The sequence below is a fragment of the Leptodactylus fuscus genome, chromosome 1 (genome assembly GCF_031893055.1).
Source record: "Leptodactylus fuscus isolate aLepFus1 chromosome 1, aLepFus1.hap2, whole genome shotgun sequence".
Classification (NCBI taxonomy): Eukaryota; Metazoa; Chordata; class Amphibia; order Anura; family Leptodactylidae; genus Leptodactylus; species Leptodactylus fuscus.
In genome coordinates, this window is record NC_134265.1 from 359,963,819 (window position 1) to 359,986,758 (window position 22,940).

The window sequence follows — 22,940 nt, forward strand, 5'->3', positions numbered from 1 at the left end:
AAACAAGGCTATAGATGATGAACTTTACTGGTGATGACTATAGGTGCTGAGCTTTACTGGTAATGACCATAGGTACTGAGCTTTACTGGTAATGACCAAAGGTACTGAGCTTTACTGGTAATGACTATAGGTGCTGAGCTTTACTGGTAATGGATATAGGTGCTGAGCTTTACTGGTAATGACTATAGGTGCTGAGCTTTACTGGTAATGGATATAGGTGCTGAGCTTTACTGGTAATGGCTATAGGTGCTGAACTTTAATGGTAATGGCTATAGGTGCTGAGCTTTACTGGTAATGACTATAGGTGCTGAGCTTTACTGGTAATGACTATAGGTGCTGAGCTTTAATGGTAATGGCTATAGGTGCTGAGCTTTACTGGTAATGGCTATAGGTGCTGAGCTTTACTAAGGATGGCTATAGGTGCTGAGTTTTAGTAGTGATGGCTATAGGTGCTGAGCTTTACTGGTAATGACTATAGGTGCTGAGCTTTACTGGTAATGGCTATAGGTGCTGAGCTTTACTAAGGATGGCTATAGGTGCTGAGTTTTAGTAGTGATGGCTATAGGTGCTGAGCTTTACTGGTAATGACTATAGGTGCTGAGCTTTACTGGTAATGGCTATAGGTGCTGAGCTTTACTGGTAATGACTATAGGTGCTGAGCTTTACTGGTAATGACTATAGGTGCTGAGCTTTACTGGTAATGACCATAGGTACTGAGCTTTACTGGTAATGACTATAGGTGCTGAGCTTTACTGGTAATGGATATAGGTGCTGAGCTTTACTGGTAATGGCTATAGGTGCTGAACTTTAATGGTAATGGCTATAGGTGCTGAGCTTTACTGGTAATGACTATAGGTGCTGAGCTTTACTGGTAATGACTATAGGTGCTGAGCTTTAATGGTAATGGCTATAGGTGCTGAGCTTTACTAAGGATGGCTATAGGTGCTGAGTTTTAGTAGTGATGGCTATAGGTGCTGAGCTTTACTGGTAATGACTATAGGTGCTGAGCTTTAATGGTAATGGCTATAGGTGCTGAGCTTTACTAAGGATGGCTATAGGTGCTGAGTTTTAGTAGTGATGGCTATAGGTGCTGAGCTTTACTGGTAATGACTATAGGTGCTGAGCTTTACTGGTAATGGCTATAGGTGCTGAGCTTTACTGGTAATGACTATAGGTGCTGAGCTTTACTGGTAATGACTATAGGTGCTGAGCTTTAATGGTAATGGCTATAGGTGCTGAGCTTTACTAAGGATGGCTATAGGTGCTGAGCTTTACTGGTAATGACTATAGGTGCTGAGCTTTAATGGTAATGGCTATAGGTGCTGAGCTTTAGTAGTGATGGCTATAGGTGCTGAGCTTTACTGGTAATGACTATAGGTGCTGAGCTTTACTGGTAATGGCTATAGGTGCTGAGCTTTACTGGTAATGACTATAGGTGCTGAGCTTTAATGGTAATGGCTATAGGTGCTGAGCTTTACTAAGGATGGCTATAGGTGCTGAGCTTTACTGGTAATGACTATAGGTGCTGAGCTTTACTGGTAATGACCATAGGTACTGAGCTTTACTGGTAATGACTATAGGTGCTGAGCTTTACTGGTAATGGATATAGGTGCTGAGCTTTACTGGTAATGGCTATAGGTGCTGAACTTTAATGGTAATGGCTATAGGTGCTGAGCTTTACTGGTAATGACTATAGGTGCTGAGCTTTACTGGTAATGACTATAGGTGCTGAGCTTTAATGGTAATGGCTATAGGTGCTGAGCTTTACTAAGGATGGCTATAGGTGCTGAGTTTTAGTAGTGATGGCTATAGGTGCTGAGCTTTACTGGTAATGACTATAGGTGCTGAGCTTTACTGGTAATGGCTATAGGTGCTGAGCTTTACTGGTAATGACTATAGGTGCTGAGCTTTACTGGTAATGACTATAGGTGCTGAGCTTTACTGGTAATGACCATAGGTACTGAGCTTTACTGGTAATGACTATAGGTGCTGAGCTTTACTGGTAATGGATATAGGTGCTGAGCTTTACTGGTAATGGCTATAGGTGCTGAACTTTAATGGTAATGGCTATAGGTGCTGAGCTTTACTGGTAATGACTATAGGTGCTGAGCTTTACTGGTAATGACTATAGGTGCTGAGCTTTAATGGTAATGGCTATAGGTGCTGAGCTTTACTAAGGATGGCTATAGGTGCTGAGTTTTAGTAGTGATGGCTATAGGTGCTGAGCTTTACTGGTAATGACTATAGGTGCTGAGCTTTACTGGTAATGGCTATAGGTGCTGAGCTTTACTAAGAATGGCTATAGGTGCTGAGTTTTAGTAGTGATGGCTATAGGTGCTGAGCTTTACTGGTAATGACTATAGGTGCTGAGCTTTACTGGTAATGGCTATAGGTGCTGAGCTTTATTGGTAATGACTATAGGTGCTGAGCTTTACTGGTAATGACTATAGGTGCTGAGCTTTACTGGTAATGACCATAGGTACTGAGCTTTACTGGTAATGACTATAGGTGCTGAGCTTTACTGGTAATGGATATAGGTGCTGAACTTTAATGGTAATGGCTATAGGTGCTGAGCTTTATTGGTAATGACTATAGGTGCTGAGCTTTACTGGTAATGACTATAGGTGCTGAGCTTTACTGGTAATGACCATAGGTACTGAGCTTTACTGGTAATGACTATAGGTGCTGAGCTTTACTGGTAATGGCTATAGGTGCTGAACTTTAATGGTAATGGCTATAGGTGCTGAGCTTTACTGGTAATGACTATAGGTGCTGAGCTTTACTGGTAATGACTATAGGTGCTGAGCTTTAATGGTAATGGCTATAGGTGCTCAGCTTTACTAAGGATGGCTATAGGTGCTGAGTTTTAGTAGTGATGGCTATAGGTGCTGAGCTTTACTGGTAATGACTATAGGTGCTGAGCTTTAATGGTAATGGCTATAGGTGCTGAGCTTTACTAAGGATGGCTATAGGTGCTGAGTTTTAGTAGTGATGGCTATAGGTGCTGAGCTTTACTGGTAATGACTATAGGTGCTGAGCTTTACTGGTAATGGCTATAGGTGCTGAGCTTTACTGGTAATGACTATAGGTGCTGAGCTTTACTGGTAATGACTATAGGTGCTGAGCTTTAATGGTAATGGCTATAGGTGCTGAGCTTTACTAAGGATGGCTATAGGTGCTGAGCTTTACTGGTAATGACTATAGGTGCTGAGCTTTAATGGTAATGGCTATAGGTGCTGAGCTTTACTAAGGATGGCTATAGTTGCTGAGCTTTACTGGTAATGACTATAGGTGCTGAGCTTTAATGGTAATGGCTATAGGTGCTGAGCTTTACTGGTAATGGCTATAGGTGCTGAGCTTTACTAAGGATGGCTATAGGTGCTGAGCTTTACTGATAATGACTATAGGTGCTGAGCTTTAATGGTAATGGCTATAGGTGCTGAGCTTTACTGGTGATGGCTATAGGTGCTGAGCTTTACTGGTAATGGCTATAGGTGCTGAGCTTTACTGGTAATGACTATAGGTGCTGAGCTTTACTGGTAATGGCTATAGGTGCTGAGCTTTACTGGTAATGGCTATAGGTGCTGAGCTTTACTGGTGATGGCTATAGGTGCTGAGCTTTACTAAGGATGGCTATAGATGCTGAGCTTTACTAAGGATGGCTATAGGTGCTGAGCTTTACTAAGGATGGCTATAGGTGCTGAGCTTTACTGGTAATGACTATAGGTGCTGAGATTTACTGGTAATGACTATAGGTGCTGAGCTTTACTGGTGATGGCTATAGGTCCTGAGCTTTACTGGTGATGGCTATAGGTGCTGAGCTTTACTAAGGATGGCTATAGGTGCTGAGCTTTACTGGTGATTGCTATAGGTGCTGAGCTTCACTGGTAATGGCTATAGATGCTGAGCTTTACTGGTAATAGCTATAGGTGCTGAGCTTTACTGGTAATGGATATAGGTGATGAGCTTTAGTGGTGATGGCTATAGGTGCTGAGCTTCACTAAGGATGGCTATAGGTGCTGAGCTTTACTGGTAATGGCTATAGGTGATGAGCTTTAGTGGTGATGGCTATAAGTGCTGAGCTTCACTAAGGATGGCTATAGGTGCTGAGCTTTACTGGTAATGGCTATAGGTGCTGAGCTTTACTGGTAATGGCTATAGGTGCTGAGCTTTACTGGTAATGGCTATAGGTGCTGAGCTTTACTGGTAATGGCTATAGGTGCTGAGCTTTACTGGTGATGGCTATAGGTGCTGAGCTTTACTGGTAATGGCTATAGGTGCTGAGCTTTACTGGTGATGGCTATAGGTGCTGAGCTTTACTGGTAATGACTATAGGTGCTGAGCTTTACTGGTAATGACTATAGGTGCTGAGCTTTACTGGTAATGGCTATAGGTGCTGAGCTTTAGTAGTGATGGCTATAGGTGCTGAGCTTTACTAAGGATGGCTATAGGTGCTGAGCTTTACTGGTGATGGCTATAGGTGCTGAGCTTTAGTGGTGATGGCTATTGGTGCTGAGCTTCACTAAGGATGGCTATAGGTGCTGAGCTTTACAGGTGATGGCTATAGGTGTTGAGCTTTACTGGTGATGGCTATAGGTGCTGAGCTTTACTGGTGATGGCTATAGGTGCCGAGCTTTACTAAGGATGGCTATAGGTGCTGAGCTTTACTGATAATGGCTATAGGTGTTGAGCTTTACTAAGGATGGCTATAGGTGCTGAGCTTTACTGGTAATGGCTACAGGTGATGAGCTTTACTGGTGATTGCTATAGGTGCTGAGCTTCACTAAGTATGGCTATAGGTGCTGAGCTTTACTGGTAATGGCTATAGGTGCTGAGCTTTACTGGTAATGGATTTAGGTGCTGAGCTTTACTGGTGATGGATTTAGGTGCTGAGCTTTACTAAGCATGGCTATAGGTGCTGAGCTTTACTAAGGATGGCTATAGGTGCTGAGCTTTACTAAGGATGGTTATAGATGCTGAACTTTACTGGTAATGGCTATAGGTGATGAGCTTTACTGGTGATTGCTATAGGTGCTGAGCTTCACTAAGGATGGCTATAGGTGCTGAGCTTTACAGGTGATGGCTATTGGTGCTGAGCTTTACTAAGGATGGCTATAGGTGCTGAGCTTTACTGGTAATGGCTATAGGTGCTGAGCTTTAGTGGTGATGGCTATAGGAGCTGAGCTTTACTGGTGATGGCTATAGGTGCTGAGCTTTACTAAGGATGGCTATAGCTGCTGAGCTTTACTGATAATGTCTATAGGTGCTGAGCTTTCCTGGTGATGGCTATAGGTGCTGAGCTTTCCTGGTGATGGCTATAGGTGCTGAGCTTTCCTGGTGATGGCTATAGGTGCTGAGCTTTACTACGGATGGTTATAGGTGCTGAGCTTTACTTGTAATGGCTATAGGTGCTGAGCTTTATTGGTGATGGCTATAGGTGCTGAGCTTTACTGGTAATAACCATAGGTGCTGAGCTTTACTGGTAATGGATTTAGGTGCTGAGCTTTACTGGTGATGGCTATAGGTGCTGAGCTTTACTGGTAATGACCATAGGTGCTGAGCTTTACTGGTAATGGATTTAGGTGCTGAGCTTTACTGGTAATGGCTATAGGTGATGAGCTTTACTGGTGATTGCTATAGGTGCTGAGCTTCACTAAGGATTGCTATAGGTGCTGAGCTTTACTGGTGATGGCTATAGGTGCTGAGCTTTACTAAGGATGGCTATAGGTGCTGAGATTTACTTGTAATGACTATAGGTGCTGAACTTTACTGGTAATGGCTATATGTGCTGAACTTTACTGGTAATGGCTATAGGTGCTGAGCTTTACTGGTGATGGCTATAGCTGCTGAGCTTTAGTAGTGATGGCTATAGGTGCTGAGCTTTACTGGTAATGACCATAGGTACTGAGCTTTACTGGTAATGGGTATAGGTGCTGAGCTTTACTGGTAATGGATATAAGTGATGAGCTTTACTGGTAATGGATATAGGTGGTAATGAGCTTTATAGGTGCTGAGCTTTACTGATAATGCTTATAGGTGCTGAGCTTTACTGGTGATGACTATAGGTGCTGAGCCTTACTGGTAATGAGTATAGGTGCTGAACTTTATTGGTAAAGGCTATAGATGCTAGGCTTTACTAGTGAAAAATATAGGTGCTGAGCATTTCTGGTGAAGACTATAGGTTCTGAGCTTTACTGGGAATGGAATAAATTCTGAGCTTTACTTGTGGAGTCTATAGGTGCTGATCTTTACTGGTGAAGACTATAGGTGCTGATCTTTACTGGAGAAGACTATAGGTGCTGAGCTCTACTTGGGAAAGCTATAGGTGATGATATTTACTGGTGAAGACTATAGGCGCTGAGCTTTGGTATTGAAGGTTGTGGGTAGTAAGTGAAACTATAGGTGCTGAGCCAAGTTCTAATCTAAGGGGGTCTACCTGATAAACCTGCGACTTATAGAAGACATAGTCATAGGGGTCACCTAATATCCACAAGCAGTTGATTTAGCTAATAAGAGGTGGCCTCACACTCCACACTCCTCAACCTCCCCCCCCACACACTCCTCACCCCCCCACACACTCCGCACCCCCCCACTCCGCACCCCCCCTCACACTCCTCACTACACCCACCCCCAGACACTATGCTCTCTGTGGACGCACATTGTAAGCATATGGCCCCATTATAAAACACGAGGAATTTCCAGAGCAGATTCTGTAAATATTTTTCGGGATTTGACATATTTCACACATTATACAAGCGCAATAATGAGAGAAAAACATTACGGAAAATATCCCAAAATTATAGGGGCCGCTGATATTAAAGATGTAGAAGGACCGAGAACCTCCACTATGTGTGGTGAATGCCTGCAAAATGAGGACAATCCTGTCCTGAAATACTCTGTACTGCTGGTGAGGAGCTGCTCCTTCCCCTGGCTCCATATAACAAGTCAGGCGCCACCTAGTGGCAGGGCTTTTTAGGATAGTACTCCTAGGAGGGTCGCCTGTATGTGTGTACAGTGCCATCCATTTAGCCATGACTATAGTAGGTAGGTTGTCACAGCCCCGCCCACTCCTACAGTCCTACATGTAACCATACACCAGATACTTCACCGGTGGATTCCCATGTTCCGGAGTTTGGACATCTCAAGAACCAGGGTCTGTATGGACTGGAAAAGTCTGCACCCCCATAATGTAGGTGTGTATATGTATACCCCAGAGTCTTCTCAGTGCTGCCCCCTAAGGAATCTGGTGTCCTATCCACCCTCAGATCTCTGCATGTTCTTATTTACAACCTGTAGTCAGAGCCTAATCTAAGGGATTATTCTCCAACTCCCTAATAGTAATCCCAGATACCTATAGGGTATTATCTTCATGTAATTAGTCTTCAATGGAAAACCACAAACAGAATTATCAAAAAGCCAAATTGGATATAATTCCACAGCAAACATAAAAAAGGGGGTGGACAAAAGTATTGGCACTGTTTGAAAAATCATGTGATGCTTCTCTAATGTGTGTAATTAACAGCACCTGTTACTTACCTGAGGCACCTAACAGGTGGTGGCAATAACTAAATCACATTTGCAGCCAGTTGAAATGGATTAAAGTTGACTCCACCTCTGTCCTGTGTCCTTGTGTGACCACATTGAGCATGGAGAAAAGAAAGAAGACCAAAGAACTGTCTGAGGACTTGAGAAGCAAAATTGTGAGGAAGCATGAGCAATCTCAAGGCTACAAGTCCATCTCCAAAGACCTGAATATTCCTGTGTCTACCGTGCGCAGTGTCATCAAGAAGTGTAAAGCCCATGGCCCTGTGGCTAACCTCCCTAGATGTGGACGGAGAAGAAACATTGACCAGAGATTTCACCGCAAGATTGTGCGGATGGCGGATAAAGAACCTCAACTAACATCCAAACAAGTCCAAGCTGCCCGGCAGTCCGAGGGTACAACAGTGTCACCCCGTACTATCCAGTGTCAGCGTCTGAATGAGAAGGGACTGTATGGTAGGAGACCCAGGAAGACCCCACTTCTTACCCACAGACAGAAGCCAGGCTGGAGTTTGCCAAAACTTACCTGAGAAAGCCAAAACCGTTCTGGAAGAATGTTCTCTGGTCATATGAAGACTTGTAAAGTGGCAGCAATGAGTCCAGCCCTGAATCCCATAGAACACCTGTGGGGGGAGGGGGAGAGATCTCTTGGGGGCAGTTTGGAGAAGGCCCCCTTCACATCTCAGGGGGGACCGCGAGCAGTTTGCCAAAGAAGAAGGGTCTAAGATTCCAGCAGAGCCTTGTAAGAAACTCATTGCTGGTTAGCGGAAGCGGTTGTGCGCAGTTATTGTCTCTAAAGGTTGTGCTACCAAGTATTAGGCTGAGGGCGCCAATACTTCTGTCCGGACCAGTTTTGGAGTTTTGTGTAAAATGATCAATGATGTGACTTTTTTTTCATTCTCTTTTGTGTTTTTTCATTGCAAGCAAAATAAATGAAGAAATTACCAAAGAGTTTGTGCTTGTAATCATTTTCTGGGGACACCGAGGATTATCTGACAGGACTGCAGAGGGGCCAATACTTTTGGCCAACACTGTAGCTACCTGGGATTACTATTAAGGATTATATACCTTAATAGTATCTAATCATTGTTAGTAATTAGAGATGAGAGAACAGTAAAATATTCGATATTCGTTTCGAATAGCCGCTCAATAGCCGTTTTCAATTTATTTATTTTTTTTTCATTTAATAAGACAAAGTGTCACTGAAAAACTTTATAAAATAGTTTTTCCTCTCTGTTACAGTAATTTTTATTTTGTATGGTGTCGTCGGGGGTGGGGCTATAACCTTTAATAACGGCGTTTTATTAGCGTATTATTTATTTATTTTTTTCTTATTATTTTATTTACATTTTTTAAAAACTTTTTTATTATATTTTTATTTATTTATTTTTCCCAGATTGTGTCCCCATAAGGTGATAAGAGACCTTTGGGGACATCTGATCACTTTTTTTTTTTGTTACAGAGGCTGATTTCCCCTATAACTGGGGCTGGTACATCTAGCCTCAGTTGCAGGAGGAATACAGCCTCCTGCACGCTGCTATACACAGTATACAGAGCTGATCTGGATCCTGTAGGACCCAGCAGCTCTTGCAAGACTCTGCTCCCAGCAGATCACGTGACCGCTGGGTCAGAGGGTGGCCGAATCATGGCAGCATCCATTGCCGTGTATACAGCGCTCATTGAGCGATCGAGATGGCAGGGGAGGTAATAAACCTTCCCTGCCATCTCTTTGGGAGCTCCGGCTGAAGTTACAGCCGGCTCCCAGCTTCACGATCTCTGTGCAGCTACTGTGTTTTGACTGGACGTACCGGTATGTCCTGTCAGAACTAGGCAAGCACTTCCCGGACGTATATACTCTATGGACAGTCCGGAATTGGTTAAATCACGTTGCCCATGAAAACCACAGATGGAATAAGCAATGGGAAATTCATCAGTCCCCACCCTGACTTGTCATTGTGGATGTGTGTGTGTGTGTGTGTGTGTGTGTGTGTGTGTGTGTGTGTGTGTGTGTGATGTGGGGAGACCTTCCAAAATTCACTTTTCTGGCCCTTACCATGAGCCCTTCCAAATTAAGTTACAGGACCTTAAACTGAGCTACCAGCAGAGATTGAGGCCCTTCAGGTGAGTTCAGCCTCTACTTGCAGAGATTTAGGCCCTTTGGGTGAGTAGAGCCTTGCACCAGCAGTGTTTTTGGCCCTTGGAGTGAGTAAAGCCTTACACCAGCAGAGTCTAAGCCACTTTATAATTCTTAGCCCCTAAAACAGTGGTTCCAGAACCATCACCCTCATTGTGTTGGATTGATGCAGTGGATTGGACTGAGGACCCAGACATTGACCTTGATTTTGAATGTGAAATTGATAACATTTTGGCATCAAGTCCTGGGGGTAACTTTTATTTAGAGGACCGCAAAGGGGGAGAATTGGCTGCAACCACTACTAGCGGTAATGGTCCTCTAATATGGGACTCTACATTACCTATACAGGGTTCTGATCAGGTAATAATAGTCCAAACAACATGCTCCAGTACTTTAGCTGTAGATCAGAAACCACTTTCCCTTCCGACACCAGATTTCACCAAGCTTCATCATCATCATCATCATCATCCTGCTGAGATGGAGCCACTAAAGGAAACCTTGCCTTCAAAGGCCTGTCCTGGAGCTGTGACTGAGCCAAATCTAAACACAGAGTCCTTTGGAACAGAACAAAATTCGCCAGCAGTGTTTTTGGCCCTTAGGGTGAGTTGAGCCTTGCACCAGCACGTGTCCCATAACATCAGGCGGGCCCTAAGTTCTGCGCAAAGTTGCACAACATTCCACTTGACCACCAATGCGTGGACAAGTGCATGCGTCTCAATCACGACACACTGGCTGAATGTAGTTGAGGTGCTGAAACACCACCCTCCTCCTCCTCCTCCTCCTCCTCCTCCTCCTCCTCCTCCGCCGTTAAATCGACCCAAGCTATGAGCTGGAAGCGATGCAACACTGGTGTGGGGAGACGTCAGCAGGCCGTGCTGAAGCTCATCAGCTTGGGGGACAGACAGCACAGTGCCTCCGAGGTCAGGGATGCCATCCTGGATGAGATGGCAATGTTTTTTGCCCCACTGCACCTGGGACCAGGTGCAGGTTGGCGTATGTGATAATGGCTGGAACCTGGTAGCAGATCTGGAGCTTGCCAGACTCAAACACGGTCCACACATGGCCCACGTTTTCAACTTATTGGTACAACGGTTTCTAACAACTTACCCCAATTTACACAAGCTACTGGTTAAAGTGCGGCGCTTGTGCGCCTACTTTGGTAAGTCTACAGTACCTGGTGCTAGCTTCAATACACTCCAGCAATGCCTACATCTGCCTGAAGCACCGGCTGTTGTGCGAGGCCACCACACGCGGAAACCCTAGATACCGTATGTTGAGCAGGGTGTGTGAGCAGCAGAGACCTTTAATGGAGTTCCATCTCCAAAACCCAAGGGTTCCTCAGAGTCAGCTCCCTCAGTTTCTGCAGCATGAGTTTCCATGGGTGGCAGACTTATGTGAAATCCTATCCCATCCTTTCCACTGGACAAGAAACATTAGCATGTGCTCATCACAACTCCGGATATAGCAGCTGCAGGGTACAACGCAGACCAGGCCCGAGCACCAGGAACAGGTGTTACAATGGCTAGCGGATAATGCTTCCAGCTGCTTTTCCACCAGCCAGTCAGCCACTACCTGCAGTCGTGTTCATACCCAAGAGTCTGCCCCTCCTTCCTCCCCACATGCCCAATCTTCCCAACAGAGTCATCCCACCCTTGCCACCTCCCAGGATCTATTTTCAGGTCCTTTTACTGTCTCTCCCTCTGTTGAACCACTTCCCGAATCCCAGGAGCTACCAGACGACTTTGTGTGTCCTAATGCCTAAATACTGGAGTATCCGCCATTTCCTACCAATTTTATGGTTGTGGACCCGCATCCGACGTTTCTGGGCCTCAGTGATGATGACGAGACACTGTTGTCATCAGGTGTGCGGTTTGCAGTAAGGGGAGAGTGAGCAATTGCAAGAGGAGTTGGTGGACGACGAGGCCACTGATCCGGCATGTACAGGGGTGATGTATATCGGGGAAAGCAGTGTAAATATGGAGGCAGGCTAAGCAGGTAAAAAGGTGGCTAGAGGCAGAGGCATGTCCAGCGGCAGCAAGGCCAAAGATTTTCCATGTACTAGCCACTAATGCAAAACTCGCCCATGTTGACAGACTTATGCGAGATCTCTCTGTGTCTTTAAGGAGTCCACCAAGATGGTCAGCTGTGACAACGCAGTGAGTGTAACAATCCTGCTCCTGTGAGTGATACAAGAATCCCTCCTCGCCATCAGGGATAACGCATTGTACGCTGAGGAGTCGGGCATAGGAGCAGAACCATCCCAGCAGGATAGTCAGTGCACACTCCTGTCTGCTTCACAGCGTATATTGATGGAGGAAGAGGAGGATGATGAAGCGGCAGATGAGTTCATTGTCACGCAAGAGGCTAGTGGCACCCCCTGGCCAAACTACCGCCACTGAGGGGCCTAGTGTCACCAGTTACATGACAAATTTAGTACGTTTTGCACACTTTGCAAGTCTAAACTGAGTAGGGGCTCTGAAAAGAGCAACCTTACCACCTCTTGCGCGCTGTCATTTGGAAGGCAAGCCCTGGGCTCAGTGGGAGAGAGCAAACGCAGGACAATCGTCGCCCGGCGTTGCTGACACTGACTTTTCCACTGTTTCCAGTGCTGGCGCTGCAGTCCAGACCACCAGCCTGGACACCTACACATCTGTCTCTGACACTTTGGGGACTTGACCCTCATCCTCCCCTTTTCCTGCCTCCGCTCCTTTTGCCTGCACCATTTTTTACTGCGTTTGCTGCATTCGATTGTGAATGAATACATCGAACGCCATGATATTCCATCGAATACCTATTCGATCGAACGGTGTTTGCTGATCTCTATTAGTAATCCCAGATAGCTACAGGTATCTAATCCCTAATAGTAATCCCAGATAGCTGCAGGTATCTAATCCCTAATAGTAATCCCAGATAGCTGCAGGTATCTAATCCCTAATAGTAATCCCAGATAGCTACAGGTATCTAATCTCTAATAGTAATCCCAGATAGCTACAGGTATCTAATGCCTAATACTAATCCCAGATAGCTACAGGTATCTAATCCCTAATAGTAATCCCAGATAGCTACAGGTAACTAATCCCTAATAGTAATCCCAGATAGCTACAGGTATCTAATCCCTAATAGTAATCCCAGATAGGTATAAATTATCTAATCCCTAATAGTAATCCCAGATAGCTACAGGGTATCTAATCTCTAATAGTAATCCCAGATAGCTACAAGTATCTAATCCCTAATAGTAATCCCAGATAGCTACAGGTAATTAATCACTAATATTAATTCCAGATAGCTACAGGTATCTAATCCCTAATAGTAATCCCAGATAGCTACAAGTATCTAATCCCTAATAGTAATCCCAGATAGCTACAGGTAATTAATCACTAATATTAATTCCAGATAGCTACAGGTATCTAATCCCTAATAGTAATCCCAGATAGCTACAGGTAACTAATCCCTAATAGTAATCCCAGATAGCTACAGGTAACTAATCCCTAATATTAATCCCAGATAGCTTCAGGTATCTAATCCCTAATAGTAATCCCAGATAGCTACAGGTATCTAATCCCTAAAATTAATCCCAGATAGCTACAGGGTATCTAATCCCTAATATTAATCCCAGATATTTTCAGGTATCTAATCCCTATTTGTAACCCCAGATAGCTACAAGTATCGAATCCCTAATAGTAATCCCAGATAGTTACAGGTAACTAATCCCTAATAGTAATCCCAGGTAGCTACAGGTAACTAATCCCTAATAGTAATCCCAGATAGCTGCAGGGTATCTAATCACTAATATTAATCCCAGATAGGTTCAGGTATCGAATCCCTATTTGTAACCCCAGATAGCTACAAGTATCGAATCCCTAATAGTAATCCCAGATAGTTACAGGTAACTAATCCCTAATAGTAATCCCAGATAGCTGCAGGTATCTAATCCCTAATAGTAATCCCAGATAGCTACAGGTATCTAATCCCTAATAGTAATCCCAGATAGCTACAGGTATCTAATCTCTAATAGTAATCCCAGATAGCTACAGGTATCTAATGCCTAATACTAATCCCAGATAGCTACAGGTATCTAATCCCTAATAGTAATCCCAGATAGCTACAGGTAACTAATCCCTAATAGTAATCCCAGATAGGTATAAATTATCTAATCCCTAATAGTAATCCCAGATAGCTACAGGGTATCTAATCTCTAATAGTAATCCCAGATAGCTACAAGTATCTAATCCCTAATAGTAATCCCAGATAGCTACAGGTAATTAATCACTAATATTAATTCCAGATAGCTACAGGTATCTAATCCCTAATAGTAATCCCAGATAGCTACAAGTATCTAATCCCTGATAGTAATCCCAGATAGCTACAGGTAATTAATCACTAATATTAATTCCAGATAGCTACAGGTATCTAATCCCTAATAGTAATCCCAGATAGCTACAGGTAACTAATCCCTAATAGTAATCCCAGATAGCTACAGGTAACTAATCCCTAATATTAATCCCAGATAGCTTCAGGTATCTAATCCCTAATAGTAATCCCAGATAGCTACAGGTATCTAATCCCTAAAATTAATCCCAGATAGCTACAGGGTATCTAATCCCTAATATTAATCCCAGATATTTTCAGGTATCTAATCCCTATTTGTAACCCCAGATAGCTACAAGTATCGAATCCCTAATAGTAATCCCAGATAGTTACAGGTAACTAATCCCTAATAGTAATCCCAGGTAGCTACAGGTAACTAATCCCTAATAGTAATCCCAGATAGCTGCAGGGTATCTAATCACTAATATTAATCCCAGATAGGTTCAGGTATCGAATCCCTATTTGTAACCCCAGATAGCTACAAGTATCGAATCCCTAATAGTAATCCCAGATAGTTACAGGTAACTAATCCCTAATAGTAATCTCAGATAGCTACAGGTAACTAATCCCTAATAGTAATCCCAGATAGCTGCAGGGTATCTAATCACTAATAGTAATCCCAGATAGCTACAGGTAACTAATCCCTAATAGTAATCCCAGATAGCTGCAGGGTATCTAATCACTAATAGTAAACCCAGATAGCTACAGGTATCTAATCCCTAATAGTAATCCCAGATAGCTACAGGTATCTAATCCCTAATTGTAACCCCAGATAGCTACAAGTATCGAATCCCTAATAGTTATCCCAGATAGTTGTAGGTATCTAATCCCTAATAGTAATCCCAGATAGCTACTGGTATCTAATCCCTAATATTAATCCCAGATTTCTACAGGTATCTAATCCCTAATATTAATCCCAGATAGCTACAGGTAACTAATCCCTAATAGTAATCCCAGATAGCTGCAGGGTATCTAATCCCTAATAGTAATCCCAGATAGCTACAAGTATCAAATCCCTAATAGTAATCCCAGATAGTTGTAGTTATCTAATCCCTAATAGTAATCCCAGATAGCTACAGGTATCTAATGCCTAATATTAATCCCAGATAGCTACAGGTATCTAATCCCTAATAGTAATCCCAGATAGCTACAGGTAACTAATCCCTAATAGTAATCCCAGATAGCTACAGGTAACTAATCCCTAATATTAATCCCAGATAGCTTCAGGTATCTAATCCCTAATAGTAATCCCAGATAGCTACAGGTATCTAATTTCTAATAGTAATCCCAGATAGCTACAGGTATCTAATCCCTAATAGTAATCCCAGATAGTTGTAGGTATCTAATCCCTAATAGTAATCCCAGATAGCTACAGGTATCTAATCCCTAATAGTAATCCCAGATAGCTACAAGTATCTAATCCCTAATAGTAATTCCAGATAGTTGTAGGTATCTAATCCCTAATAGTAATCCCAGGTAGTTGTAGGTATCTAATCCCTGATAGTAATCCTAGATAGATATAAATTATCTAATTCCTAATAGTATTCCCAGATAGCTGTAGTTATCTAATATCTAGTAGTAATCACAGAATTATCAGCAATAATTTCCCCCAATATCTAAATATTAATAATAATCCAGATATCTAGTCCTCTACACTAATCCCAGAAAACTATCAATATTGATGCAGAAAATTAAGATAAGATAAGATATACAACCTACTGTAATCCCAGATATTTATATAATAAAATAATCTCAGATATCTATTTAATAAGAAAATCAGAAATATATTTATTGCTAAACACCCCAGATAGCGATTTATTAGTAATAGTGCCAGCTATGTAATAATCTACAGATATTTAATAATCTACAGATATGTAATAATCTACAGTAATCTCAAATGATAATGATAATAATAATAATAATTGTAATAATAATAATAATAATAATAATAATAATAATAATAATTGTAATAATAGATAAAATAATTACAGATATTTATTTATATCATATCACATCTCTAATAATCTACATTAATCTTAGATACCTACATAATGCCAGATATGTCATAATCTACAGTAATCTCAGATGGTAATAATGATAATACTAAATATATTGCATTCTAAAATAATCCCAAATATCTATTTTTTAATAATAATCCCACACACTTATTTATTAATAATCCCACATATCTATTTAATAACAATATAACATGTATTAATAATAATAATAATAATAATAATAATAATAATAATAATCCCACATATCTATTTATTAATAATAATGACATGTAATAATCTAAATGTTTACTTTTTAATAATGACACATTTCTAATAATCTAAAGTAATCCAAGTAACCTTTTTACTAATAATAATAATAATAATAATAATAATAATAATAATAATAATTATAATAATAATAACCAACAACAACAATACTATAGTAATTCCCAACTATCATGTTGTTGGGATTACTGTAGATTATTAGATTATTAGATATTTTTTATTCTTAACAATAATGATTCCACATATCTAAAAATCGAAATTCATCAAAATACTTTTTATTTATAATCTCCATAGTAATGATGCTAGAAATGTTCTGATCTTTATTAATCCGATATAGTTATTATTAATAATATCAGATATCTGCTAATAATCGTTTCAGATCTAATAATCTACAGTAATCTGAAATATCCAGTTATTAATCCCAATGCTATAGATCTACTTATTACTAATAATCTCCTCTGACACCTGTACACACACAGTAAGAATAACAGCAATCCTGTACAGATCTAGTCCTCAATAATCCGGGTATAATCCTCGGCTGGCATATATAAGGAAATTATAGATCCCATACACTGCTGTGATATTTCTCTGCAGAGAAGATTATTAAGAAAAGCCGCAAATAAAGGTCCATGTGAAGGGAAAAAGCGCAGAAAATTCGCTATTGTCTGTATTGTCGGAGATGGCCAATAATTAAGAAACAGTGTTATATCTATATCTATATCTATATATATGTATAGTGGATGGTATAGCTGTATATAATGTATATGTCTCTGTAGCCTCGCAGTGTGCCGGGACCATCAGGTCTTACAGATTATTAGCTGATCAGTAATAATATCATTCCATAATGAACAGATAATATTTATGCCGCAATGTATAGGTGTTTGTGCTGATCTACCCGCTCTTATGTGCACCCTGGTATATATGTGGTATATACGTGTGTGCTGTGTCCTCCCCCCATACTATATCCTGTACTCACATGTAGTTGTCTTGTGTTATACTTGTATCTGCTCTGTTATATCATATCATTCTTCTATTATTTTTCTTGTGGGATTCTTATATATGTCTTGTATACTCGCATGTTATTTTTATTGTGTGATCTTTGCATCGTCTTGTATACTGTCCTGTTACTTTTCTTGTTTGATCCTTATATACTGTCTTGTATCCTGACCTGTTATGTGTCCTGTCTGATCCTTATATACTGTCTTGTTATATGTCTTGTATACTGTCCTATGTGTCTTGTCTGATCCTTATATACCGTCCTGTTATGTGTCTTGTATACCGTCCTGTTATGTGTCTTGTATACTGTCTTGTATACTGTCCTGTTATATGTCTTGTATACTGTCCTGTTATATGTCTTGTATACCGTCCTGTTATATGTCTTGTATACTGTCCTATGTGTCTTGTCTGATCCTTATATACCGTCCTGTTATGTGTCTTGTATACCGTCCTGTTATATGTCTTGTATTCTGTCCTGTTATGTGTCTTGTATACTGTCTTGTATACTGTCCTGTTATATGTCTTGTATACCGTCCTGTTATATGTCTTGTATACTGTCCTATGTGTCTTGTCTGATCCTTGTATACTGTCCTGTTATGTGTCTTATATACTGTCCTATGTGTCTTGTCTGATCCTTATATACCGTCCTGTTATGTGTCCTGTCTTGCAGTTTTGGTTTCCTTCCCCATGTCTTATACAGGATGGGTCTTCTTGAGTCTCCTCTGCTGGATGTCTCGGACTATTTCGTTGTGCTGCCTCAGGACATGGCTCAGTTCAGGACTCACCTACATCTCTGGGCAAACGACTAAACCGCAGCAGATGCCCAGAGACCCCCCCTCAATATGAAAGGTCCTTGTAGGGTGTGGGCACAGGAGGTAGATAGTGATCTCAGGGTATGTACCATATAGAATACCCACAGGGGTACTATCCTAACCAGTGACATAGGCACTGGATGAATGGCCTCCCCCAGGACCTTATATCTGGGGGTACAGCTCCAGATATTAGGGGAAAGCTGCAGTGATGTCAGGGCTATACTGCTAATGGAGGTGACTTTGTGTATGGTCCTATAGTGGGTGATGCCCAGGTGTAGATCATTGTAAGATATGTGTAAAGCTCCCAGATAAATGCCCACAATACTACTATATATATATATATATATATATATATATATATATATATATATATATATATATGGTGCCCTGCTGGGAATATATGGCATAAGTGAACAACAGAGGGTGTACAGGGAATATATCTGCAAGCAGTGCCCCTGCCATATAATGTCTGTGACTAGCTGCAGCCTGTAGTGAGGGTCACTATGGTATAGTCTATAGGGTAATGCCAGGGTGCAGATCATGTCTGATATTAGCGCTCTCCCTGGGCACAGGTGCCCTAATAAGTCAATGTATGTCATTGTAGGATATGTATACAGCACCCACAATACTACATAGGGTGCCCTGCAGGGTGGGGATATATATAAAGTATCCACAATACTGCATAGGGTGCCCTGCTGGGTGGGGATATATATAAAGTATCCACAATACTGCATAGGGTGCCCTGCTGGGTGGGGGTAAGTATAAAGCACCCACAATACTACATAGGGTGCCCTGCTGGGTGGGGTATGTATAAAGCACCCACAATACTACATAGGGTGCCCTGCTGGGTGGGGTATGTATAAAGCACCCACAATACTACATAGGGTGCCCTGCTGGGTGGGGTATGTATAAAGCACCCACAATACTACATAGGGTGCCCTGCTGGGTGGGGTATGTATAAAGCACCCACCATACTACATAGGGTGCCCTGCTGGGTGGGGTATGTATAAAGCACCCACAATACTACACAGGGTGCCCTGCTGGGAGGGATATGTATAAAGCACCCACAATACTACACAGGGTGCCCTGCTGGTGGGGGTATGTATAAAGCACCCACAATACTACATAGGGTGCCCTGCTGGGTGGGGTATGTATAAAGCACCCACCATACTACACAGGGTGCCCTGCTGGGAGGGGTATGTATAAATCACCCACAATACTACATAGGGTGCCCTACAGGGAGGGGGTAAGTATAAAGCACCCACAATACTACATAGGGTGCCCTGCTGGGTGGGGTATGTATAAAGCACCCACTATACTACACAGGGTGCCCTGCTGGGAGGGATATGTATATAGCACCCACCATACTACACAGGGTGCCCTGCTGGTGGGGGTATGTATAAATCACCCACAATACTACATAGGGTGCCCTACAGGGAGGGGGTAAGTATAAAGCACCCACAATACTATATAGGGTGCCCTGCTGGGTGGGGTATGTATAAAGCACCCACTATACTACACAGGGTGCCCTGCTGGGTGGGGTATGTATAATGCACCCACCATACTACACAGGGTGCCCTGCTGGGTGGGGTATGTATAAAGCACCCACAATACTACATAGGGTGCCCTGCTGGGTGGGGTATGTATAAAGCACCCACAATACTACATAGGGTGCCCTGCTGGGTGGGGTATGTATAAAGCACCCACAATACTACATAGGGTGCCCTGCTGGGTGGGGTATGTATAAAGCACCCACAATACTACATAGGGTGCCCTGCTAGGAGATGGGTATGTATAAAGCACCCACAATACTACATAGGGTGCCCTGCTGGGTGGGGGTATGTATAAAGCACCCACAATACTACATAGGGTGCCCTGCTGGGTGGGGTATGTATAAAGCACCCACAATACTACATAGGGTGCCCTGCTGGGAGGGATATGTATAATGCACCCACCATACTACACAGGGTGCCATGCTGGGAGGGATATGTATAAAGCACCCACAATACTACATAGGGTGCCCGGCTGGGTGGGGGTATGTATAAAGCACCCACAATACTACATAGGGTGCCCGGCTGGGTGGGGGTATGTATAAAGCACCCACCATACTACATAGGGTGCCCTGCTGGGAGGGATATGTATAAAGCACCCACCATACTACATAGGGTGCCCGGCTGGGTGGGATATGTATAAAGCACCCACCATACTACTGCACACAGGGTTCCCTGCCTATAGGAAGCCTTGGTATAGGTACAGCCTGAGGCTATACAGGGATCAGATCCCCTAGAGATGCCAGAAGCCTCTGCCAGGCAGTGCCCCTGCTGTACAATCTCTACAATGGGGGGCATGTACAGTACACTGGTCCTGGGCACAGAGACTGTATAAACGCATCAATGTAAAGTGTCATGTACAATCAGCTACCGCAGGACCTACCTTCCATATCTATAGGCAGCTCTGCCAGGAGTCCTAGCCAGTGCCTGCCCTCTGGGATATTGGCAGGATGAGTTATAGGGGGCTGCCAGGCAGCAGTAGTCATGATATCAGCTGTAACAATAAGTCCCTGCCAAGTCCTGACTACTGCCCCCCTGAGGGTCTCCCTGTCTCAGGGTGTAACTTGATAAAGCTTGTCTTCTCCTTCCACCCTGCTCTGCCCCATTCACACTGGGCTGCATGTAGTGGGGGGGAGACCTGAGAACTTACACTGGAAACTGATAAGAAGAAGAGAAAGCAGCAGAAGAAGCAGAAAGCCCCTTATTCTGAGTACAGCAGGGGGAGGGGGCATTTGTTATGGAAAGAGCCCCCCCCCCCCAAGGGGCTGTTAACTAGCTGTGAATATTCATTAGGGACAGCTCACTGTGGGTGGGGACCAAGCCAAGTTTTCATTCTATAAAATGCTGGATTGTTTGCATTGTCACTGACTGCTTTGAAAAATTGCCACAATCTTATTAGATTCCCCACAGAAGCCAAAAGCTACTAGTACAACTACTCCTGGAAGGTGAGTGCTACCTGTGCAGAGCCCTGGGGGGAGAGAGTGTGAGGAGCGCAGGCTTTACTGTCTGCTAATAGCAGATAGACTGGCATTATTATATACTTGTATTATATCTATTTGTATTATATAGACTTGTATTATATCTACTTGTATTATACTTACCTGCTGTACAGCCACCTCCTGACACTACAATATAGACAGCAGATAACCTGAGGCAGTGATATAGTGTATGAGGGGCTTAGGCTTTACTGTATACTAATAGCAGAAAGACTTGTATTATTATATACTTGTATTATATCTATTTATATTATATTATATGTATTATATGTATATGTACAGCCACCTCCCTGACACTACAGTGTATATAGCAGAACCCTGAGGCAGTGAGATATTATATGAGAATGACTTCCCCATAGCTGAGGATTTACTATATACTAATATCATATCTGTATGTATTATATATAGTTATTGACATCATATCTACCTATACTGTACAGTTATACTTGCATTATACTTACCTGCTCTAGCTCTACCTACTGGCACTTTGGCAAATAACCTGAGACAGTGATATATTATATGAGAATATGAGAATGACCTCCCCATAGCTAAGACTTTACTATATACCTATATCATATCTACTTGTATTATATATAGTTACTTGCATCATATATATACACATGTATCTATCGTTACACTTGTATTCTATCCACTAACTTATCTCATATATCCTTAGATTCTATCTCATTGTATCATATCTATTTATATCTACTTGTACTAAGAAGCAGATGTGATACTTGTAGATAGAAAATCTATTCAGTATATGGAGTTATATCTACTTGTGTGGCATCTACTTATATTCTATGGATTTCTATCATCTATCTCCTTGTCTTATATCTTCTGTATCCTTTCTATACACTATATATCTCTTCTGTATCCTCTCTATACACTATATATATCTCTTCTGTATCCTCTCTATACACTATATACTGTATATCTCTTCTGTATCCTCTCTATACACTATATATATCTCTTCTGTATCCTCTCTATACACTATATATATCTTCTGTATCCTCTCTATACACTATATATATCTTCAGTATCCTCTCTATACACTATATATCTCTTCTGTATCCTCTCTATACAATATATATATATATATATATATATATATATATATATATATATCTTCTGTATCCTCTCTATACACTATATATATATCTTCTATATCCTCTCTATACACTATATATATCTCTTCTGTATCCTCTCTATACACTATATATATCTTCTGTATCCTCTCTATACACTATATATATCTTCAGTATCCTCTCTATACACTATATATATCTTCAGTATCCTCTCTATACACTATATATATCTTCTGTATCCTCTCTATACACTATATATATCTTCAGTATCCTCTCTATACACTATATATATCTTCCGTATCCTCTCTATACACTATATATCTCTTCTGTATCCTCTCTATACAATATATATATATATATATATATATATATATATATATATATATATCTTCTGTATCCTCTCTATACACTATATATATCTCTTCTGTATCCTCTCTATACACTATATATATATATATATTCTCCTCACTACACCGCGCTCCGGTCACCTTTAGCTCTGCTACATCTGCGCTTTCCTCACGTCTACTCGTATTCTGTATGTAAATATAAGAGGTGATCCTAGTACAGATGTAGCGGATAGATGTGATCTAAGTAGATACAGTTCCATATATACCGGGGCTCAGGAATGATTTATTGTGTTTTATAAAAATTTGGAAATGAGGAAAAAAAAAC

General features: G+C 41.8%; 1 protein-coding gene across 2 annotated transcripts in view; it reads left to right on the plus strand.

The window, feature by feature from the left end:
• The first annotated feature begins 20,997 nt into the window (after window positions 1-20,997).
• Window positions 20,998-22,940, plus strand: part of CYP26B1 (cytochrome P450 family 26 subfamily B member 1) — a 74,195-nt gene continuing 72,252 nt past the window's right edge. Inside the window, exon 1 of one of the 2 annotated variants that reach the window (XM_075261804.1) lies at window positions 20,998-21,129. The gene's annotated coding sequence lies outside the window, so the exon portion shown is untranslated. The remainder of the gene's footprint in view (window positions 21,130-22,940) is intronic. The other variant, XM_075261805.1, reaches the window with a different exon arrangement.